This window comes from Symphalangus syndactylus, chromosome 13, assembly GCF_028878055.3.
Source record: "Symphalangus syndactylus isolate Jambi chromosome 13, NHGRI_mSymSyn1-v2.1_pri, whole genome shotgun sequence".
In the NCBI taxonomy this organism is placed as follows: Eukaryota; Metazoa; Chordata; class Mammalia; order Primates; family Hylobatidae; genus Symphalangus; species Symphalangus syndactylus.
In genome coordinates this window covers 89,694,150-89,716,357 of record NC_072435.2, presented here as the reverse complement: position 1 = coordinate 89,716,357, position 22,208 = coordinate 89,694,150, and the positions used below count along the sequence as shown (strand labels likewise).

Genomic DNA, 22,208 nt, shown 5'->3' with positions numbered 1-22,208 from the left:
TTACTATTTTTTCCCTTTGTAATATATAATTATCTTGTGGTTGCCCATATAATATTTCAAGTCTGTGTAAGTATTCTCATATTTTGCCTTTATATAATCTTCCATTAATTTTAGTATCCATTGATAATTCTTATCTGAAACAGTTATAACTCTAGCATTTGCCAAATGGTGATCTTTCCATTTCTATGATCCTTCCTCATTTATTAGTTGGAATTCTCCTGAAAGGAAGAGCTTTCCCTTCTCCTCTAAATATATTTATATCATTGTGGATTTATACATTCATATTTTTTCTATAGATTATAAGATTTTGTTTTTTTTTTTTGTTGTTGTTGCTCAACTTTTCTCAGATTTGGCTATTGGAAGATCTTTCAAGTTGAATCCCATGTCCTTTTGACATAATCCCACCATTTATTGTGACTTTTTTCTGTCATTACAGGATGTTCTGTGACTCTCTTTCACTTTCCCTGCCCCAGCCCTGGAATTAAACATTTCTCTGAGGTGCTTTGTTTCCTTTTTAACTGGAGAATGGCATTTAGAAACCAAAATCTCAACTCTAGGTATGCTTATTGTACTAGAGAGTCATTGCTTCTAGGTCCTTCCAGTGAACTGAAAAGTATACATTTACATCTATTTCTATATTTTTTCTCTATATTAATAATCTTGAGTTTACATTGATATTTCCATTTCTGTTCCAGCACCATGGAGTTCATTCTGGCCTTCCTCTTTTCATACTTGCAATTCTTTTGACAGTGAGAAAACTGGCATTCATTATTCATACTGTATTTACTTATTTCCTCAGTCCTAAAATATAAAGTTGTTTTAGAATTGCTAACTCATCACTCAATGAAAAACAAACCTATTAACTTACATGTAATATTTGTGTATAGTTGTTTTTATCTTTAGCCTTAGAGTATATAGTCAAAATATTGTTTTCCAAAGTTGCTTAGGATTTTTCTCACCAAATTCTCCTTTAATGTGGTTTGTTATTCACTTATAAAGCAGGTGTATTCTTTCTATTCTATTCTGAGTCCATACCTCATCCTTGTTTATTTATTTATTAATATATTGGGCATTTGAAATGTCTGCATGGTTCTAAAGGACAGAACTATAATACACCAAAAAAAAAAAAAAAAACCCTCAAAAAAGTGCCACTTCCCACATCTACTCTACCCTGTTCCCATTTCCCTCATCTTTTCTCATCTATCCTTCCCCTATGTGAGATTAATCTCATTAGTTTCTGGTTTAGACTTCCTACATTTTTTGTTTGTTTGTTTGTTTTTGTTCCTCACAAATATCAGATGTCGTTGTATTTTTCCTTCTTTCTTATCAGTGTACTCTGGAAACTGCTTCAGATTAGTTCATAGAGATTAACCTCATTCTTTTTTATGGCTGCATAGCACTCCACTATGTGTATCTATCAGTGTTTAGTGAAATAGTCTTCTGTGTTTATTTAGTTTCCAATATTTTGACTTTTTTTTTTTTTTTTTTTGAAACTGAGTCTTGCTCTGTTGCCCAGGCTAGGGGGCAGTGGGGCGATCTTGGCTCACTGCAGCCTCTGCCTCTGCCTCTGGGATTCAAGCGATTCTCCTGCCTCCTGAGTAGCTGAGATTACAGGTGTATGTCACCACGACTGGCTAAATTTTGTATTTTTAATATAGGTGGGGTTTCACCATGTTGGCCAGGCTGCTCTCAAACTTCAGGCTTCAGGTGATCCGCCCACCTCAGCCTCCCAAAGTACTGGGATTATAGGTGTTGAGCCACTGCATCTGGCCTCCAGTATTTTGTGATTACAACTAATGATGCAGTCAATAATGTTGTACATGTAAATATTTTCATTTTCTGGAGGTGTATCTTCAGGGTGAATTCCTGAAGTAAATAGGTGGGTCAAAAGGTAAATCATACGTAGTTTTGTTAGATATTGCCAAATTTCCATCCGAGAGAATTATATCACTTTGCATCTTAGTGTAGTTTAATTTGCATTTCTCATATTATAAATGAGATTGAACAATGTTTCATGTGTTTAAGGGCCATTTTTATATCATTTTTGTATGTATTGTTTGTTCCTGTCTTTCCCTATTGTACTTGTTTTTTTTTTGGCCTTTTTTCCCTTGCTTAAAAATTTTTTTTAATTTACCTTACTTTTTAAGAGTTCTTTATATATTAGGATTATGCTGCAGATATTTTCTGCCAGTGTGTGTCAGCAGTCTTTTGATTTTGCTTCCGTTAGTTTTTTGCCATGCAAAAATTTTTATTATGTAGTCAGATTTAATCTGTTATTGCCTCTGGGTATTAAGTCAGAGTTAGTAGTCTCTCCCTGAACTGAGGTTAAAGAGGGATTCTTTTTGCTTGTATGGTTTCATTTTTTTACATTCAGTTCTCTGATCTGTTTGAAGTGTATTCTTTTGTATGCTGTGAGATATGGATTTAATTAGTTTTTTCTAAGTGGCTAATTGATTGTCCCACACACTTTTATTAAAAACCTTTCTTTGCCCCAGTGATTCATGATGATGCTTTTATTGTATTTTAAATTTCCATATATACTTGGGTATATTTCTGGACTTTCTGTTCTGTTTCACTCATCTGGTTGTCTGTTCGTGTGCCATTTTACAATTTAAAAAAAAAATTGTTTTAATTTTTAAATTAAAAATTTAAAACCAAGAGACAGAGTCTTTCTTTGTTGCCCAGGCTGGAGTACATGATCATGGCTCACTGTAACACTGAACTCCTGAGCTCAAGTGATCCTCCTGCCTCAGCCTCCCAAGTAGTTGGGACTTGAGGCGCCTGTACCATTATTATGATACTTTAATTATAGAGGCTTTATAGTATGCTTTAATATCTGGTTGTGGTACTCGGTCCTTATAGTTTTTCTCTCAGTATTTTCCTAGCTGTAATTATATGTTTGTTTTTTCATATCAACTTGAATATTAATGTCTAGCTCCATTAAAAAGCTTGTTTGCAGTTTTATTGGGATTTCATTAATTTTTTTTCCAATATTTGAAAATTGATAAAATACATATAAAAATAAAATCTACCATCTTAACTATTTTAAAGCGTACAATTCAGTGGTATTGAATACATTCATATTGTGGAACCATCATTACCATCCATCTCCAGAGTTCTTTTTACCTTGTAAAACAAACTGTACCCATTAAACAATAACTCTCCATTAGCCCATCCTCCCAAACCCTGGTAATCACCATTTCACTTTCTGTCTACTCTACATACCTTTGTAAGTGGAATCAAACAGTATTTGTCTTTTTTTTTTTTTTTTTGACTGACTTATTTTACTCAGCATGATGTCTTTTTTTCTTTTTTTTTTTTTGACTGGTTTATTTTACTTAGCATGATGTCATTACTTTTTTTTTTTTTTTTGAGACAGCATCTTACTCTGTTGCCCAGGCTGGAGTGTAGTGGCATGATCTCAGCTCACTGCCACCTCTGTCTCCCAGGTTCAAGCCATTCTCCTGCCTTAGTCTCCCAAGTAGCTGGGATTAAAGGCACCTGCTACCATACCTGGCTAATTTTTGTATTTTTAGTAGAGATGCCGTTTCACCATGTTGGCCAGGCTGGTCTCGAACTCATGACCTCAGGTGATCTGCCCACCTCAGCCTTCCAAAGTGCTGAGATTACAGGCATGAGCCACCGCACCTGGCCTAATGTTCATTACTTTCTAAGGCTTAATAATATTTCAGTTCTACATATATACTATATTTATCGATTTGTTTACAGACACCCGGACTTCTTCCACATTTTAGCTATCAATAATGCCGTTATGAACATGTGTGTACAAACATCTCCCTATGACCTTGGTTTCAGTTATTTTGGGTATATATCCAGAAGAGGAATTACTGGATTATATTGTAATTATGTTTTTAATTTTTTGAGGAACTGCCATTCTATTTTCTTCAGTGGCTGCACCATTTTAAATTCCCACCAAAAATGCACAAGACTTCTAATTTCTCCATATCTTCACCAGCACTTATTTCATGTTTTTAAAAAACTTAATTGCCGGGCACGGTGGCTCATGCCTGTAATCCCAGCACTTTGGGAGGCCGAGGCGAGCGGATCACAAGGTCAGGAGATCGAGACCATCCTGGCTAACACGGTGAAACCCTGTCTCTACTAAAAATACAAAAAATTAGCCGGGCGTGGTGGCGGGCGCCTGTAGTCCCAGCTACTTGGGAGGCTGAGGCAGGAGAATGGCGTGAACTCGGGAGGCGGAGCTTGCAGTGAGCCAAGATTGTGCCACTGCACTCCAGCCTGGGCTACAGAGTAAGACTCCATCTCAAAAAAAAAAAACAAAAGAAACTTAATTGACACACAATTGTACATATTTACAAGGTACAGTGTGATATTTTGATTCACGTATACAATGTGTAATGATCAAATCAGAGTAATTAGCATATCCAATCACCTCAAACATTTAATGCGTTCTTTCATTTGGGAACATTCAAAATCGTCTCTTCTAGCTCAAATATACAATAAATTAATGCTACCTGTAGTCAGTCTGTAGTGCTGTAGAACACCGGAAATTATTCTCCCTATCCAATAGTAATTTTGTATTTGTTAACCAACCTCTGTCTTCCCTCCTCACTACCCTTCCAGCCTCTAGTAACCACTATTCTACTCTCTAGTTCCATGAAATAAACTTTTTAGCTTACACACGTGAGTGAGAACATGCATCATATATCTTTGTGTGCCTGACTTATTTAATTAACAATTGTCCTCCATACTTGTCCATGTTGCCATGAATGACAGGATTTCGTCCTTTTTTTATGGCTGAATAGTATTCCATTGTTTATATATGCCACATTTTCTTTATCCATCCATCTGTTGATGGGCACGTAGGTTGATTCCATATCTTGGTTACTGTGAATAGTTCTACAGCAAACATAGGATTGCAAATATCACTTTGACATACTAATTTCCTTTGCTTTGGGTGTATACCCAGTTGTGGAATTTCTGGGTCCTGTGGTAGTTCTGTTTCAGTTTTTTTTGAGACAGGGTCTCACTCTGTCACACAGGCTGGAGTGCTGTGGTATGATCTCAGCTCACTGTAACCTCTGCCTCCCAAGTTCAAGTGATTCTCTTGCCTCAGCCTCCCGAGCAGCTGGGATTATAGGTATGTGCCACCATGCCTGGCTAATTGATTGATTGATTGATTGATTGATTGTTATTTTTGGTAGAGACGGGGTTTCACTGTGTTGGCCAGGCTGGTCTCCAACTCTTGACCTCAGGTGATCCACCTGCCTTGGCCTCCCAAAGTGCTGAGATTACAAGTGTGAGCCACCGCACTTGGCCTGTTGTTAGTTTTTTTGTAGAGCTTCCATACTGTTTTTCTTAATGGCTATACTAATTTACATCCCCACTAACAGTGTGTTAGAGTCTGTTTTCTCCTCATTCTTGACAACATTTGTCTTTTTGACAGTAGGCATTCTAGCTGGTGAGATGAAATCTCATTGTGGTTTGATTTGTATTTCCCTGATGAATAGTTATGTTGAACAATTTTTCATAAATGATCCATTCAGATCATTTGCCCATTTTTAAATGGAATTACTTGGGGCTTTTTGCCGTTGTTTGAGTTTCTTGTTTATTCTAAATTTTAATCCCTTGTCAGACAAATAGTTTGCAGGTGGGCCAGGTGTGATGGCTCACACCTGTAATCCCAGCACTTTGAGAGGCCAAGGTGGGCAGATCACCTGAGGTCAGGAGTACAAGACCAGCCTGAGCAACATGGTGAAACCCCACCTCTACTAAAAATACAAAATTAGCTCGGCCTGGTGGTGTGTGCCAGTAATCCCAGCTACACGGGAGGCTGAGGCAGGAGAATTGCTTGAACCCAGGAGGCGGAGGTTGTGGTGAGCCGAGACCATGCCATTGCACCCCAGCCTGGGCAAAAAAAGCGAAACTCTGTCTCAAAAAAAAAAAAAAAAATTTAGTTTGCAGGTATTAATATTTTCTCCATTGTATAGGTTGTCTCTTTACTCTGTTGATTGTTTCCTTTGTTGTGCAGAAACTTGGTTTGATACGATCTCATTTATCTATGTTTGCTTTTGTTGCCTGTGTTTTCTGTTGTTATAGTTGTTTAATTTATTTTGTTTTTGTATTTATATAAGGAATGGGATTTTGCTGTGTTGCCCAGGCTGGATTGCAGTGGGTATTCACAGGTGCAATGCTACTATTGTTCAGCATAGAGTTTTGACCCACTCTGTTTCTGACCTGGGTCAGGTCACCCCTCCTTAGGCATTCTGGTGGTCCTCTACTCCTGGGAGGTCATTATCCTGATGCGAAACTTAATGTGAATGCCCGATTGGAATAGCACACTACAGCACCTACAGCACAAAATTTCTGGACTCAGGTGATCCTCTTGCCTCAGCTTCCCAAGTAGCTGGGACTATAGGCACGTGCCACCATGCCCAACTTGTTGCCTGTGTTATTGAGGTCTCACCTGTAAAATCTTCCCCTAGGGCAATGTCCTGAAGTCTTTTCCTTGTGTTTTCTTGTAGTAGTTTCATAGTTTAGGGTCTCATACTTAAGTCTTTGATTTTTATATATGATGAAAGATGGACCTAGTTTTATTCTTCTGCATTTGGATATGCAGTTTTCCTAGAATCATTTATTGAAGAGGCTGTCCTTTCCCCAATGTATTTTCTTTGTGCTTTTGTTGAAAATCAGTTATCTGTAAATATGTGGAATTATTTTTGACTTCTCTATTCTGTTTCGTTGGTGAGTGTATCTGTTTTTATGCCAGTACTATGGTGTTTTGGTTACTATAGCTTTGTAGCATATTTTGAAGTCAGATAGTGTGATAGATATCTCCAGCTTTGTTCTTTTTACAGAGGATTGCTTTGACTCTTTGGAGTCTTGTGACTCCATGCAAATTTTAAGATTTTTTTTTTTTTTTAAATTTCTGTGAAGAAATTCATTGGTAATATGGTAGAAATTGCATTGACTGTAGATCACTTTTGGTAGTATAGTCATGTTAACAATATTAATCTCCCAATCCATGAGCATGAGATTTCTTTTCATTTTTTGGTGTCTTCAATTTCTTTAACCAGTATTTTATGGTTTTCCTTTTAGAGATCTTTTACCTCCTTGGTTAAATTTATTCACAGGTATTTTAATTTTTATAATTATAATAAAGAAGATTTCTTTCTTTTCCAGTTAGTTTAAGTATGTAGAAATGCTACAGATTTTTTGTATATTGAGTTTTTTTATCCTGAAACTTTAATGAATTACAAGTTCTAAGAGCTTTTTGGTGGAATCTTTAGGTTTTTCTATATATAAGATAATGTCATCTGCAAGTGGACAGTTTTGACTTCCTCCTTTTTTGTTTTGAAGCCATTTATTTCTCTCTCATGCCTAATTTTTTTGGCTGAGATTTCCAGTGCTGTGTTGAATAAGATTGACGAGGGTGAACATCCTTGTATTGTTCCAGTTCTTAGAGGAAAAGCTTTCAATGTTTTTTTGTTCAGTATGATGTTAGTTGTGTTTTTGTCATATATGGTATTCATTGTATTGAGGTATGTTTCTTTTATACCTAATTTTTTTTAAAGTTTCTGTCATGAAGGAAAGCTGAATTTTTATCAGATGCTTTTTCTGCATGTATTGAAATTATCATTTTTTTCTTCATTCAGTTGATACGATGTATCACATTTATTGATTTGCATGTATTGAACCATCCTTGCATACCTGTGATAAATCCAACTTGACCATGGTGAATAATCTTTTTAACATGTTGCTGGATTTAGTTTGCTAGTGTTTTGTTGAGATTTTTTGCATCTGTATTTATTAGGGATACTGGCCATAGTGCTCTTTTTTTTGTTGTGTCCCTGTCTGGTTTTGGTGTCAGGGTAATGCTGGCCTCGTAGAATGAGTTTGGAAGAATTCTCTCCCTTTCAATTTTTTGGAATAGTTTGAGAAGAATTAGTATTAGTTCTTTTTTAAAGTTTGGTAGAATTAAGCAGTGAAGCCATCTGGTCCTGGGCTTATTTTCTTGGGAGACTTTTTATTGATGATGCAGTCTTGTTACTCATTATTGATCTGTTCAGGTTTTGTATTTCCTTCTGTCTGGTTCAATCTTGATAGGTTTTGTGTGTTTAGCAATTTATCCATTTTCTCTAGGTTTTTCAATTTGTTGTCGTATAGTTGCTCATAATAGTCTCTAATGATCTTTAGTATTTCTCTGGCATCAGCTGTAATGTCTGCTTTTTCATTTTTGATTTTATTTATTTGGGTCTTCTCACTTTTAGTTAGTCTAGCTAATGTTTTGTCAATTTTGTTTTTTCAAAAAACCAACATTTTGTTTTGTTGATATTTTATAGTGTTTTTAGTCTCCTTTTTGCCAAGACCAGCTCAGTCGGGGAGACCCTAACCCAGTGGCGCTAGAGGAATTAAAGACACACACACAGAAATATAGAAGTGTGAAGTGGGAAATCAGGGGTCTCACAGCCTTCAGGCTGAGAGCCCTGAACAGAGATTTACCCACATATTTATTAACAGCCAACCAGTCATTAGCATTGTTTCTATAGATATTAAATTAACTAAAAGTATCCCTTAAGGGAAACAAAGGGATGGGCCGAATTAATTGCAGCAGGAACACACCCTTAAGACACAGATGCTCAGGCTTTTGTTTGTGGCTTAAGAATGCCTTTAAGCAGTTTTCTGCCCTGGGCAGGCCAGGTGTTCCTTGCCCTCATTCCCATAAACCTACAATGTTCCAGCTTGGACTTTATATGGCCATTATGGACATGTTACATTGCTGCAGAGATTTTATTTATGGCCAGTTTTGGGGCCAGTTTATGGCCAGACTTTGGGGGGCTTGCTCCCAACATGTCTCCCTTGTTAGATTTGCAAAGATATAAAAGCAAGGGTAGCTTTGTCATGGTGAGCTACTTCTTGCAGGAATCAGGCCAGTTTTTTGTAATTATAGCAGGAGAAGGCAATCCTGGCTGTAATGCTCCCATAGGTTGTATAATTGAATTGATGGCTCTTAAGTCAGTTAACATTTTCCATTTTCCTGATTTTTTCTTAATTATCAGAAATTCTTAACTGGAGAATTCCAAGGAGAAAATGTTGGAGCTACGTGCCCATTTTCTGATTGTTCAGCAACTAATTTCTCTAAAGCCTCTAGTTTCTCTTTATTTAGTGGTCATTGTTCTATCCAAATTGGCTTTTCTGTTAACCATTTTAAGGGTATAGGTTCTGGAGGCTTAACAGTGGCTGCCATCAAAAATTTTTTCCTAATCTTTGGTTGGAACTTTGTTTTTCCACTTGAAGTGGTTCTTTCAAACCTTGCAATTTTTTTTTTCTAGTCTCATACCGGGGACATACCTCATTTCATGCATTGTATGTTGACTTTGAGGGCTATATAATTGTTCTGGAATTAGAACTTGTGCTCCCCATTGTTGTAATAAATCTCTTCCCCATCAGTTTATAGGTACAGAAGTTATAATTGGTTGAATAGTCTCAGATTGTCCATCAGGCCCCTCACAATGCAAAATATAACTACTTTGATATACTTCAGCGGCTTTGCCAACTTCAACTATGTTAAATTGAGCAGGTTGAATTGACCACGTGGTTGGTCAGTGCTATAGAGAAATAATTGAAATGTCCGCTCCTATATCTACCAAACCTTTAAATTTCTTTCCTTCAATAGTTATTTCACAGGTAGAACATGTATCAGTAATTTGATTTACCCAAATAAGCTCCTTTGCCTTGTTTGTTTGTGCTTCCAAATCCTCCTGTTTGTTTAATTTCACTTTTTCCCATTCCCACATAACGGCACAATCAGGAGCTGTGCTATGCGCTGTCCTGGCTCTGCTTTCCAGGGAACAGAAGTGGATATAACAATTTGAATTTCCCCATTATAATCTAGATCAATGACTCCTGTATGTATTTGTATGCCTTTTAAACTTACACTAGACCTTCCTAAAAGTAATCCTATAGTCCCTGCTGGCAAGGTCCACAGACTCCTGTTGGGACCTTTTGCAGGGGTTCCCCAGGCAGAAGGCTCACAGCTTTTGTGCAGCATAAATCTACTGTGGCACTACCGGCTGTGGCAGGGGACAGACATTGTACAGGGGTGAGGGAATGGCTTGTGCTGGAAATGCCCTGGTTTAGAACAGGGCCCGGGACGGGCCCCTCATGGCATTTCCCGAAATTGGGTTCCCTTCTTTATCAAACTTAGAGTGACACTGACTAGCCCAGTGTTTTCCTTTTTTACATTTTGGACATATTTCAAGCTCAACAGTTTTCTTTTTTTTTTTTTTTTTTTTTTTTTGAGACGGAGTCTTGCTCTGTCACCCAGGCTGGAGTGCAGTGGCACAATCTCGGCTCACTGCAAACTCCGCCTCCCGGGTTCATGCCATTCTCCTGCCTCAGCCTCTCCGAGTAGCTGGGACTACAGGCGCCCGCCACCACGCCCGGCTAATTTTTTGTATTTTTAGTAGAGACGGGGTTTCACCGTGGTCTCGATCTCCTGACCTCATGATCCGCCCGCCTCGGCCTCCCAAAGTGCTGGGATTACAAGCGTGAGCCACCGCGCCCGGCCTAGTTTTCTTTTTTCCCCTATCTGGTGGCCTGACTTGCTGATTTTTTCTACGTTCTTTTTTAGTATGACCATGCTTCCCACAGTTAAAACAAGCTCCAGGAAATGGAGTATTTCCTGTATCCACTCTCAGTCCTGCCATTGCCTGTGCCAACAAGGTAGCTTTATGCAGATTACCTCCGATACCATCACAGGCCTTGATATAATCAACTAAATGTGCTTTCCCTCTGATAGGTCGCAGAGCAGCCTGGCAATTGAGATTAGCATTGTCAAAAGCTAATAACTGCAACATTATATCCTGAGCAGCCAAATCTGCAGTGATCTTTTTAAGAGACTCCTGTAACCGAGCTATAAAATCAACATATGGTTCCCTTGGTCCCTGTTTTATAGCACTAAAGAAGGGTATTGTTCCCCACCTGAAGTGATTTTTTCCCAAGCTCTAATGCACACTCCTCTAAGCTGTTCTATGGCATCATCCTGCATGACCAGTTGTGCATCTAAACTAGCCCAGCTACCAACCCCCAAAAGTTGGTCTGCAGTTATATTAATTTGAGGTTGGGCCTGGGCATTGCGAGCAGCCTGAATGGAAGCTTCATCTGCCCACCAAGTTTTAAATTGTAAGAACTGAGCAGGAGTTAGACAAGCTCGAGTAAGAGCGTCCCAGTCAGTAGGAATCATCTGACTGGAAACAGTAACATTCCTTAACAGTCCTATTACAAAAGGACAACCTGGTCCATACTGACTTATTGCTTGTTTTAATTCTTTAAGTAATTTAAAAGGAAAAGGCTCAAATATAGCTGTAATATTTCCCTCTTGATCTGGGGGGTGTATTCTAACAGGGAACTGCCAAGCCCTGTGATTAGAAATCACCCTCTTGTCTAGCTTGCTGAATTCCTGCCTAATAGAACTAAGAGCCATCGCTCGAGGCGCTGCTCGAACAGTCACTGGAGCAGCTACTTTTCGCCCAGTGTCCTCTGGAAAAGAAAGATCTGGGGGGTCATTTTCTTCAAAATAATAATGAGAGGGTGCAGAAGGGTAGGGATGAACCTCTCCTTCTTTTGCCACTTTAGCTTTAGCTGGCAAATAAACGTGCTCTGTAACCTCTTCTGTTACTTTGCTATACTCTTGTTCCTCCTTGTTATCAGTGTGAAAAAGTTCTAAGGTGAAACGAACCAGACCCCATACCTATCCCATTGTTACCCTGATGCTTCCGAGCTCCCCTTCTTACTCACCACAGGGATTGCTTTAAGAGTACTTGGGTGTCCTCCAGCTAGTTTTCTGTTCCAACAGTTGCTCTGGCGACCCTTCGACCTGGATTCGAGCCCCCATGAATGGGCGCCACTTGCCAAGACCTGCTTGGTCGGGGAGACCCTAACCCAGCAGCACTAGAGGAATTAAAGACACATACAGAGAAATATAGAGGTGTGAAGTGGGAAATCAGGGGTCTCACAGCCTTCAGAGCTGAGAGCCCTGAACAGAGATTTACCCACATATTAATTTAACAGCAAACCAGTCATTAGCATTGTTTCTATAGACATTAAATTAACTAAAAGTACCCCTTAAGGGAAATGAAGGGATGGGCCGAATTAATTGCAGCAGGAACAAGCCTTAAGACACAGATCGCTCAGGCTTTTGTTTGTGGTTTAAGAATGCCTTTAAGCAGTTTTCCACCCTGGGCAGGCCAAGTGTTCCTTGCCCTCATTCCCGTAAACCCACAACCTTCCAGCTTGGACGTTATGGCCATTATGGACATGTTACATTGCTGCAGAGATTTTATTTATGGCCAGTTTGGGGGCCAGTTTATGGCCAGACTTTGGGGGGCTTGCTCCCAACGCCTTTTTGTAAGTTTCTGTACTGATTTTTACATTTTAGTTCTGTTTACTAACTTTGTGCTTTGTTTGTTCTTGTTTTTCTTTTCTTTTTTTTTTTTTTTTTTGAGACGGATTCTCGCTCTGTTGCCCAGGCTGTAGTGCAGTGGCGCGATCTCGGCTCACTGCCAGCTCCACCTCCTGGGTTCACGCCATTCTCCTGCCTCAGCCTCCTGAGTAGCTGGGACTACAGGCGCCCACCACCACGCCTGGCTAATTTTTTGTATTTTTAGTAGAGACAGGGTTTCATGGTGTTAGCCAGGATGGTCTCAATCTCCTGACCTCATGATCCACCTGCCTCGGCCTCCCAGAGTGCTGAGATTACAGGCGTGAGCCACCGTGCCCCGCCTGTTCTTGTTTTTCTAGTTCCTTAAGGAACATGATTATGTTGTGGATTTGAAATTTTTGTACTTTTTTGATGTAGGCATTTATTGCTATAAAGTTTCACTCTTAATTCTGCTTTTGGGGTATTCATTGCATAGGTTTGGGGTATGTTGTATTTTTGTTTTTATTTATTTTAAGAAATGTTTCTGTTTTTTTTTTTTTTTTTTGGAGACGGGAGTCTCGCTCTGTAGCCAGGCTGGAGTGCCGTGGCACGATCTCAGCTAACTGCAACCTCCACCTCCCAGATTCAAGCAGTTCTCCTGCCTCAGCCTTCCGAGTAGCTAGGCATGTACCACCACGCCCATATAATTTTTATATTTTTAGTAGAGACAGGGTTTCACCATGTTGGCCAGGATGATTTCGATCTCTTGACCTTGTGATCCTCCCGTCTCAGCCTCCCCAAGTGTTGGGATTACAGGTGTGAGCCACCACACCCGGCCTTCAGTTTATTTTTTAATTTCCTCCTTGACTCATTGGTCATTCAGGAGCATGTTATTTAATTTTCATGTATTTGTACATCTTTCAGAGTTCTTGTTACTGATTTCTGGTTTTATACTGCTGTTGTCAGAAAATATACTTGATATATTGATTTTTAAAAATTTATTGAGACTTGTTTTGTGGCCTAACATATGGTCTGTCCTGTGGAATGCTCCATGTGCTGATAAAAAGAGTGAATATTCTGGCCAAGCGTGGTGGCTCATATCTGTAATCCCACCACTTTGGGAGACCAAGGTGGGCAGATCACTTGAGGTCAGGAGTTGGAGGGCAGCCTGGCCAAAATGGTGAAACCTTGTCCATAAAAATACAGAAAAAAATTAATTGGGCTTGGTGGTGCGTGACAGTAATCCCCGCTACTCGAGAGGCTGCGGCACAAGAACCCAGGAGGTAGAGGTTACAGTGAGCCGAGATTGTGCCACTGCCCTCCAGCCTAGGTGCCAGAGCAAGACGCCATCTCAGAAAAAAAAAAAGAAGAAGAAGAATGAGTATTCTGCATTCTCCAGCTACTGGATGAAATGTTTTACAAGTGTCTGTGAAGTCCATTTGGTCTACAGTGTAGTTTAAATCTATATTTCTTTCTAGGTGATCTCTCTAATGCAGAGAGTGAGGTATTGAAGTCCTCTACTATTATTGCATTGGTGTCTATCTTTCCCCTTAGATAATAATTATATTTGCTTTAATGTATCTTAGTTCTCTGGTGTTTGATGCATGCATATTTACTAATGCTAATCCTCTTGCTGAATTGTTTTTTTTTCCCGTTATATAATGAACTTCCTTGTCTCTTTACAGCTTAAAAACTTTTTTTTTTTTGCAGTTTCTTTTTACAGTGTGACAAACTTTTCACAGTTTTTAAGTTTATTTTATCTGATATAAGTAAGTTACTTCTGTTCATTTTTGGTTTCTCTTTGCATGGAGTGTTTTTGTTTTTTTTTCCACTTTGTTTTCAGACTATATATGTCTTTATGGGTGAAGTGCGTTTCCTTTAGGCAGCTTATATTTGGGCTTTGAGTATTTATGCCTTTACCCAGTTTATATGTCTTAATTGGGGGATGTAATCTGTTTACATTCAAAGTTATTCTTGGTAGGCAAGGACTTAGTCCTGTCATTTTGTTAATTGTTTTCTGGTTGTACTGTAGATCTTCTGTTTCTTTCTTGCTCTCTTAATTGTTTATCTTTGTGGTTTGGTGGATTTCTGTAGTGACAAAGTTTGATTTCTTTGTCTTTCTCATTTGTATATCTATCTGCTGTACTAGTGAGTTTTATACTTGCATGTTTTCGTGATGATAGTCATTGTCTTTTTGTTTTCAGCTGTAGGACTTCCTTAAGAATTTCTTGTTAAGTAGGTTTAGAAGTGATGAATTCTCTCAGTTTTTGCTTGTCTGAGAAAGACTTTGTTTCTTCATTTCTGAAGGATCGTTTTGCTGGGTATAGTATTTTTGAATGGAAGTTATTTTTCTTTCACTACTTTTGAGTATATCATTCTGTTCTCTTCTTGCCTATAAGGTTTCTCTTGAGAAATCTGCTGTTTGTCTCATGGGGATTTTCTTATATGTGACTTGATGCTTTTTTCTTGTTGTTTATAGAATTCTCTCTTTGATTTGATTTTTGATGTTTGAGTATAGTATGCCTTGGAGAGGACCTTTTTGGGTTGAATCAGTTTGGGGTCTTTGAGCTTTTTGCATTTGGATGTTCATCTCTCTCTTACGACTTGGGGACTCTACAGTTATGATTTTGTTTACAACGTTTTTGATACCATTTCCCATCTCTTATTCTTCTGGAATTTTTATAATGTGAATATGCGTTCACTTAATGGTGTCACATAAGTCTCATAGGCTTTCTTCATCCCTTTTATTCTTTATTATTATTTGTCTGACTGGGTTATTTTAAAAGACCTGTCTTAATGTTCCAATATTCTTTTTCCTGCTTGATCAAGACTGTTACTGAAATTCTTGATTGTATTTTTAATTTTGTTCATGGAATTCTTCAGCTCCAAGGATTCTGTTTGGTTCTTTTTTATGATATCTATCTCTCTCAAATTTCTCATTCATATCATGATTTTTTTCTGATTTTGTTGAATTTCGTATCTGTATTCTCTTGTATCTTTCCAAGTTTCTTTAACATTGTTATTTTGAATTTCTTTTCAGGCATTTTTTAGATTTCTTTTTCGTTAGGGTCTATTACTGGAGTATTATTGGGTTCCATTTGAGGTGTCATGTTTTCTTTTTCATGTTTCTTTTTTTTTTTTTTTGAGACAAAGTCTCACACTGTCACCCAGGTTGGACTGCAGTGGCACAATCTTGGCTCACTGCAACCTCTGCCTCCCGGGTTCAAGCGATTTTCCTGCCTCAGCCTCCCAAGTAGCTGGGATTACAGGCGCCTGCCACCAAGCCCAGGTAATTTTTTGTATTTTTAGTAGAGACGGGGTTTCACTATGTTGGCCAGGCTGGTCTCAAACTCCTGACCTCGTGATCTGCCTGCCTTGGCCTCCCAAAGTGCTGGAATTACAGGTGTGAACCACTATGCCCAACTTTTTTCATGTTTCTTGTGTCCCTGTGTTATGGGTGCATCTGGTAGAATAGTTGTCTCTTTCTATTTTATGGAGTAGCTTTTGTAAGGAAGGACTTTTTCCTGTATATTTGTCCTGCAGTATTGTTTGGGTAGTTGCTTTGGCTTTGTTTCTAGATTAGTGCAGTAATGTAGTCTCCATGTGATATCTTTGGCTATAATTCGTGTCAGCAGTGTCTGCAAGTACCTCAGTGGTCTCTGCTGTGGGTTTTTGTAGAGTGAGTCTCATGTCTTCGGTGTTGATAGGGGCCTCTAGGTGGAACAGTTCTCAGACCTTGGGTGGTGGGTGCTCATTGGTGGCTTTGCCAGTTGTGGGGCAGAATTGCCAGTGGTGGCTATTGCCAGATGGGCCCATCGTTGGTCCCTACAGGTATGTGGGGTGCATTTTTGCTTCACCAGTTGTGGAAATGAGATTGCTGGCAGTGGCTGGCAGCTAGTTCTTAAACCCTAGACACTGCATGCACCAGCACCCTTGGTCTTGGAGGTGGCCTCCCTGCTGTGCTAGATTGCTTGTTCCTTTAGGTCTACTATATCAGCTCAGGTTCTAGAGTTTTGGCTTTACTGCTCTGTGTAGCTGAGGTTGTGGTATTGGACCCTTTTAGTTGGTTGTGGTGTGATTACAGTGGGGCCCGTCAGATGTGGAAATACCAGGTCCGTTGAACCCCATGGCACCATGTATTTCAGCATTGGCTCGGTTCTCAAAATGGTGCCATGCTGTAGCAGCTTGGGTCACAGGGAGTGGGGGGACCCAGTGTTTGTTCCTTCTCTGGACCAATGTAACCACGTGGACTCCAGGCAGCTCCCTGTACCAGATTCAGGGCCTGTTAGGACTCTAGGGCTCTTCTGTAGCTAGGTTTACACATGTCCACAGTGGGATTAGGGATTGCTAAGGAACTCTTACCTACCATTTCTCACACAATGGGGAGTCTGTCTTAGTTCTGAGCCAATCCTGGCTGGGTGCTTTGCTTTCTTCTCTATGCTGCCATCTCAAGTCTCCATGATTAAGTGGATTTTTTTTTTTTCTCTTTCATGTGAATTCTGTTGTTCTCCCTTAGAAACTCTACCTGAAGTGCAGTTATTTACTTGTTATTTTGGGCCTTTGTGGAAGAGTGTTGGTCCTCTAGTCAGTCATCTTAATGATGTCTTCCTCATGTTTTTTTGATAGTAGCCATCCTGATAGGTGCATCTTTCTAATGATTAGTGATGTTGAGCATCTTTTAATATGCCTGTTAGCCACTTGTGTATCTTTTTTGAAAAACAGCTAGTCAAGTTTTTTTTCCCATTTAAAAATTTTATTTTTTATTCTTGTTTAGTTTTTCTCTGTATATTCTGGATATTAATGCCTTATCAGATATATGATTTGCAAATATTTTCTCCTATTCTGTAGGGTTTTACTCTGTTGATAAGTATCTTTCATTGCAGAAAAATTTATTTTCATGGAGTTCATTTTGTCTGTTTTTTGTTGTTGTTGTTGTTATTGCCTATGCCTTTTGTGTCATATCCAAGAAATCATTATCAAATCAAATTCCATGAAGCCTTTCCCCCATCTTTTCTTCTAAGAGTTTTATAGTTTTAGGTTGTACATTTAGACCTTTGATCCATTTTAAATTAATTTTCCTATATAGAGTTAAAGAGAGGTCCAAGTTCATTCTTTTATATGTATGTATCCGGTTTTCCCAACACTGTTTGTTGACAACATTGCCCTTTCTTCATTGAATGACCTTGGTACTCTTGTCAAAAATCATTTGACCCTGTATGGGAGGGTTTATTTCCTCATTCTGTATTCTATTCCAGTTGCTTATATGTTGGTCTTTATGTCAGTGTCACACTATTTTGATTATTATAACTTTGCAATAAATTTTGAAATGAGGAAGTATGAGTTCTCTAGTTTTGTTCTTCAGGATTATTTCATCTACTTGGGTTCCCTTGAGATTCCATATGAGTTTTAGGATGGATTTTTCTATTTCTGTACAAAATACTGGGATTTTGATAGGAATTGCATTGATTCTGTAGATTATTTTTGGTAGTATTGACATCTCAACAATATTAAATCTTTCAATTTATGAACATGGGATGTGTTTCCATTTATTTATATCTTCTTTAATTTCTGTTTGCAGTGTCTTCTAGTTTTCTGTTTATAAGTATTTCACCTCCTTGGTTCAGTTAATTCTTTTTGATGCTGTTGTAAATGGAATTATTTTCTTCATTTTCCTTTTCATATTATTCATTATTAGTGTATAGAGATGCAGCTAATTTTTGTTTGTTGGCTTTGTATTCAGCTACTTTGCTGAATTCATTGTCTTTCTCTTGCCTAATAGCTCTGGCTAGAACTTCCAGTTTCATGTCAAATGGAAGTGGCAAAAGTGGGAGTACTTGTTTTATTCCTGATCTTAAAGGAAAACATTTCAGTCTCTCACCGTTGCTTATGATACTCACTGTGGCTTTTTCATATATGGCTTTATTATGTTGAGGTAGTGTCCTTCTATTCTGAGTTTGTTAGTTTATCATGAAAGGGTGTTGAATTTTGTCAAATGCTTTTTCTGCATCAGTTGAGATAATCATGCATTTTTTTTCTTCATTCTTTTAATATGGTGTATTATTAGGTTGGTGCAAAAGTAGTTGTGGTTTTGGACCATGAATTTTAAATCAGTGTAACTAGGCTCAAACACATCTTTATTAATCAAAATAGGAACTATTGCAGTCAACACATTTTTGCCAGTGAGAAATAAGTTTATTCTTGTAGTATAAAAATCCATGCTTCGGGATTCGACAAACTTTTTTTTTTTTTTTGAGACAGAGATTTGCTCTTGTCACCCAGGCTGGAGCGCAGTGGCGCAATCTTGGCTCACTGCAAATTCCACCTCCTGGGTTCAAGCGATTCTCCTGCCTCAGCCTCCCGAGTAGCTGGGATTATAGGCACCCGCCACCATGCCTAGCTAATTTTTTTATTTTTAGTAGAGACAGTGTTTCACCATGTTGGCCAGGCTGGTCTTGAACTCCTGATCTCAGGTGATCCACCCACCTCGGCCTCCCAAAGTGCTGGGATTACAAGTGTGAGCCACCACACCTGGCGGGATTAGACAAACACTTAGAAAGCATTTTCTGCATCATGCTTGTTGTGGAAGCATTTTCCCTGCAAAAAGTTGTTGAGATGCTTAAAGAAGTCATAGTCAGTTGGCGAGAGGTCAGGTGACTATGGCAGATGAGGCAAAACTTCATAGTGCAGTTCATTCAACTTTTGAAGCATTGGTTGTGCGGCATACAGTTGGACATTGTCATAGAGAAGAATCGGACCCTTTCTGTTGATCAATGCCGCCTGCAGGCATTGCAGTTTTCAATGCATCTCATCGATTTGCTGAGCATACTTCTCAAACGTAATGGTTTCCCTGGGATTCAGAAACCTGTAGTGGATCAGACTGGCAGCAGACCACCAAGCAGTGACCATGAGCTTTTTTGGCACAAGTTTGGCATCGGGAAGTGCTCTGGAGCTTCTTCTCCATCCAGCCACTGAGGCGGTCATTGCCGGTAGTCATATGAAAGCCACTTTTTGTCGCATGTCACAATCTGCTTGAGAAATAGTTTGTTGTGGTTGCATAGAATAAGAGAAGACGACACTTCAAAATGACGATTTTTTAAATTTTCACTCAGTTCATGAGACACCCACTTATCTAGCTTTTTCACCTTTCCAAATTGCTTCAAATGCCAAATGACCATAACATGGTTGACATTGAGTTCTTTGGCAGCTTCTTGTGTAGTTGTAGAGGATCAGCTCCAGTGATTGCTCTCAATTGGTCATTGTTAACTTCCGACGGCTGGCCACTATGCTCCTCCTTCTGAAAAGTAGACCTCTTTTTCTTTTTAAATTTTTTTCTGTTTCAATGCTTATTTCCCCTTTGTTATTTTTTGTTCTATACGTGTGCTTTCTTCCTTTCTTGGTCAAGTCAGCCAATGCTTTGTGTATATATATTTTTTTATTGTAAAATATACATAAAATTTACCATTTTAACTTTTAAAACATGCAGTTCAGTACATTCATTTAAATTAGGATTTTGATTTATTGATTAGATCAACTGGTTTCCCATTTTCTAACTCATTAATTTCTGCTTTTATCTTCTGATTCTTTGCCCTTAAAAAGTTTGTATAGTTTTATTGTTGTCATTTAATGTACCTAAAATAAAATTCACCCATTTTGTATACAGTTGTACAATCCTCACCACAATAAAAATATGGAATAGTTTGATCACCCCAAAAGTTTCCTCATGTCTCTTTATAGTTGACCTCCTTTCCTGAGTCCCAACATCAGGCAACCCGTGACTTATCCATGCTCTGAGTGTATCAGTAGCTCATGTCTTTTTATTGCTGATTAGTATTCATTGTATAAATGTAATATGATTTATTTATTCTTTTGTTGGACAAATGTTGAGTTGCTTTTAGTTTGGGGCTATTATGAACAATGCTGCTGTGAACATTCATTTACAAGTCTTCGTGTGGAAATATGTTTTTATTTCTCCTAGTTAAATACCTAGAAATGGGATTACTAAGTCATATGTTAAGTATATATTTAATTTTATAACATACAGAAATACTGTTTTCCAGTGTAGAAACACTTGACAAAGTTTTTTCATTCCAGCTAGCAATATATGAGGATTTTGTTTTACATCCTTACTGACACTTGTTATTTTCAGTCTTAATAATAATTCTAATTGGATATGTTGCAACATGTCACCTGTAGTCTTAATTTGATTGTCTCTGTGACTAGTGGTGGTTAGCGTCTTTTTGTGTGCTTATAAGCTACTTTTATGAAGTTTCTGTTCAAATATTTTGCCCACTTTTTACATTCAGAAGTTATCTTATTGATTTATAATATTTATGTGTTACGCATACAAGCTCTTTCTTAGATACATATTTTACAGATATTTTCTCCTTATCTATGACTTGCCTTTTCATTTACTTAATTGTATGTGTATGTATATGTATGTGTGTGTGTGTGTGTGTGTATACATTTATTTTTTAATACAGGATCTTGCTCTGTTGCCCAGGCTGGAGTGCCGTGGTGCCATCTCAGCTCACTATAACCTCCGCCTCCTGGGCTCAAGCGATCCTCCCACCTCAGCCTCCCGAGTAGCTGGGACTACAGGTGCATGGCACCATGCCTGGCTAAGTTTTATATTTTTAGCAGAGACAAGATTTCTCCATGTTTCCCAGACTGGTCTCGAACTCCTGAGTGGTGTTTTTTTCCTGTGTTTTCACACCACAACAACACAGAAAACTTCTGTGACCAAATGTGTGGATTTCTACCCATCAACAAGCAAGCATTCAGTTCTGCAGTGGACAGCAGTCTGACATCTTCTAATCTAATTTGATTCTACTGCTCTCTACATGGAGATAGCATCAGATCCTGCGGGTTGAAGGCTTGGTCCCACAACGTTGCCCCCATTTCAGACACCAGTGTCACTTTCAGGCCTCTGGAACTTCTGATCGACCAGCTTTTTAAGCTGGGGTTTCCATAACTTTCTCTTTCAGCTAAATTTACTAGAGTGGTTCACAAGCTTAAGGAAACACTTTTTGTTTCCCAGGTTATTGAAGAAGATTTTTTTTTTTTTTTGAGACGGCATCTCGCTCTGTCACCCAGGCTGGAGTGCAATGGCGTGATCTCAGCTCACTGCGCATACAAATAAACAGCTACATGAAGAAATAATAGGCCAGGTGCAGTGGCCCACACCTGTAATCCCAGCACTTTGGGAAGCCGAGGCGGGTGGATCACCTGAGGTCAGGAGTTTGAGACCAGCCTGACCAACATGGTGAAACCCCGTCTCTACTAAAAATACAAAGAAAATTAGTTGGGCCTGATGGCAGGTGCCTGTAATCCCAGCTACTCGGGAGGCTGAGGCAGGAGACTAGCTTGAATCTGGGAGGCAGAGGTTGCAGTCAGCTGAGATCGGCCATTGCACTCCAGCCTGGGCAGCAGAGCAAGACCCCGTCTCAAAAAAACAAAAAGAAATAATAGGGTGAGGTATCAAGGGTCCAGAGCTCAGGAGCTTCTGTTCCTGTGAAGTTGGGGTGTGCCATTCTCCTAGCACATGGGTGAGTTCTTGTTTACCCTGCATGTAATCCTCCAGGAGTTCAGCTGTCTGGAGGCTTGCAGTATGCTGTCCTCTTGAGTCTTTTTTGGAGACTTCATTGGATAGACATGATTGAAGAATGGACAATCGTATGGAAATCTTATTGGACGAAAAGGGCATGATCTAATACTAATAGACTGTGCAGAGAATCGTAACAAGTCCTGTGTGTTTAGATTCTTCTTGGCCCCTCTGTGTAGGATTATTTCCTCTTGGGTAAGGAAG

At 38.9% G+C, this 22,208-nt stretch overlaps 1 protein-coding gene across 20 annotated transcripts in view; it reads left to right on the top strand.

Annotated features, from left to right (window-relative positions):
* The window catches only part of CEP83 (centrosomal protein 83), a 207,956-nt gene that overhangs the window by 93,555 nt on the left and 92,193 nt on the right, over window positions 1-22,208 (top strand). The gene's annotated exons all lie outside the window — the stretch shown is intronic.